Genomic DNA, 2,547 nt, shown 5'->3' with positions numbered 1-2,547 from the left:
GAGTTGCCACTATATCATCTATTTGAAGAAACTAACCTGTAGGATATGGGAGAATCCTGACAAGTTTCTTAGACCCAGTTTTTCTCAGAATAGCACTAAACAAAATGCTAGGATGAAACGAGATACATAATATGCACATAAAAGTGACCACACCTGTCACTTGTATTGGGAAGTTACAGGGAGAATGTGAATCTAATATATATTGATAAATTATTAAACGATATCTCAGTCAGCCTGGCTGATTGGATCATTTCTCCAGCACTCCCAGAAGGCTCCTGAACCCTCCCGAATGTTGGCCTGGAGGCTAATGCTGATCAAGAATGGACGCCAGAAATCTCTGTAAGAAGGGAGAGAGGCGCTTCCTATAGGAAGAGGAAGCTGAAACCATTATCAGATGCCCAGGGGATCATTTGAAACCCTTTAAATATAAGTCTTGGGCAAAGAGGGCTTTCTCCCAACTAGACTTCTGACCTAGAGAGTACCAGGTCAAAGACAAAGACAGTGAAGTCATCTAGAGAGAGGGTAAAGAGTAGGAAGAAGAATGCAGGAAACCTCACTAAACTGAGACCACTGTGTCCAGGAGAGTTTAAGAAACCAGATGAGATTTAAACAGTGAGAGGTTTACTTGTACCTTTATGATGCATCCACGATCTTTGGGTAAGTCAGCTGACTTCCCAAACACTTGTTTAAAATGCACGTGGTCTAAAGCGCTATCTACTAAACACATCAACAGCCCTGATCAACTAGTATGAATCCAGAAGGCAGTGGGCATTCGGGTTCTTCCCACTCAAGCAATTGGAGGCTCTCAGTCACCCCAAGATTCCCCATTGCCTAAACATTTACAAATTTATAGGGGCAAATATACACAATACTACCAAACGGGAGAAGCTTTAAAACACACACATTTGCTCAATGCTTAGAGAATTGTGGGTTTCTCTTTTGTGGAAAAACAAAAATTTTGCCTCTCACAGTCCTTTATCAAGAAGAAATCAGAGGAAGTGCGGATAGCCCATAGCAAGTTAGCATTTCCCACTGAAATTAAACAAATTCCTTTGACTCACCCCTCTAGCCATAGAGCCCTGGCCAACATCTCGGGTTACAAAGAAGAGACTGGCTTCCAGAAGAAACAAACCAACCACTAATCCCATTATCACATCTGATATTGTCAAAAATATATTTAAATCAAAATATATCAAAATATTTCCTAGAAACTAATAAAAATTGGTCCTTAGGACAATAGCCTTGTGTTAACCTTAGTAAGAGTTGAAATATTACAAATTGACATACTGTAAAGCAACTGAATTAAAAATCATGTCCATGCCGTTATAATCACCAAAACATACATCTGCTGCTCCAAATATGACGCAACGCTGGATTCTAAATCGGTCTTACTTTATAAAAAAGCCCACAGGCGTGGACATAAATTCTCAGTTCCTGTGGCTGTGGCCACCCTAGGCTGTCGTCCCAGTGGTGGACACAAACGTTACTGTATTTATTAGGACTAAAGGACACGAGCCCATCGAAGGTGGCAATTTTTGCTTTCATCTTCTCAGGCCTTCCCCAGAACTGCCCAGGGTCGCCCACATCTTCTTCCACCAAAGGTGGATCCTGCAGACCCTGGATCGCGACCACAGCGCCGGTCCCCGGCTCTGGGGGAAGCCTGGTCCTAGCCAGGGGCCCTCCCAGCACCCAGCAGGTCCGCCGGCGCCGCGGAGGCCGCGCGCTCCCCTCATTAATGCTCCTGCAGGACAATAGCTCATCAAGCCCCACGGAGAGCCCTGGACCCGTCGCGGAGCCTGGGCTGGCGGGGGATGAGGCAGAGCAACTCCTCCTAGAGGTGGTTATGTGGAGAAGGAGCAATCCCTTCTCCCTCCGCCTCCTCCCCCCGCTGCTATCCGCGGCCCGGAGAACTGCTGCTTGCCGCCATTGACACGCACAGATAGGACCTAAAGAAAGGCGAAGAGTCCTGCCCCGCACCGGCGCCGCGCGGGCCGAACCTGCGCGCGGGGAGGGCGCGCCGAGGGCACCGGCGCCCGGAGCAGGCGGCGCGGCACCAGGTGAGCCCGCCATGGCGATGGCATTATTGTTCGGGGGTCCTCGGGGTCTGGAAACAAAACCGGTCGCGGGAACCGCGCAGGGGCCGGAGAGAACCCCCCGCCTCTCCCCGCCGCCCAGCCCCTGCGGGTGCACCCGGGATAGTCGACTCTCCCCGCAAAAAGAAAAATGTATAAATCAAGCTGCCCAACTTGCTTCCCAGGAAATAAGGCGGGGGGGGAGGGGGGGCGGTCAAGAAGCGGTGAAATTCCTGCGGCCGGTGAGGAGCCGGGCATCGCGGGCGCAGAGGGAGGGCGGAGGAGGGATGCGCGCCCAGCGATGGGCCCCGGGCGAGGCTGGACGCGGAGGGCGCGGGCGGCTCCTGGGGATGCAGAGTTTGGGGCGCAGGGGGAGGAGGGAGGCGCCCCGCGCCGAGTGGACCGGCGCGGGGCCGGGGCTTGCGCGGGGCCCGCGGGAGAAGCAGGGCCTCCCGGGGCTTCGGAAGGGGGGCGG

At 52.3% G+C, this 2,547-nt stretch overlaps 1 protein-coding gene across 1 annotated transcript in view; it reads left to right on the top strand.

Annotated features, from left to right (window-relative positions):
* Positions 1-1,803: 1,803 nt before the first annotated feature.
* Positions 1,804-2,547, top strand: part of LOC102439458 (core histone macro-H2A.2) — a 43,538-nt gene continuing 42,794 nt past the window's right edge. Inside the window, 1 exon segment of the mRNA XM_014465407.2 lies at positions 1,804-2,057. The gene's annotated coding sequence lies outside the window, so the exon portion shown is untranslated.

The sequence above is a fragment of the Myotis lucifugus genome, unplaced genomic scaffold (genome assembly GCF_000147115.1).
Source record: "Myotis lucifugus unplaced genomic scaffold, Myoluc2.0 scaffold_292, whole genome shotgun sequence".
NCBI lineage: Eukaryota > Metazoa > Chordata > Mammalia > Chiroptera > Vespertilionidae > Myotis > Myotis lucifugus.
Note: the sequence above shows the minus strand (reverse complement) of the source record. Positions and strands in the feature narration are given on the sequence as shown.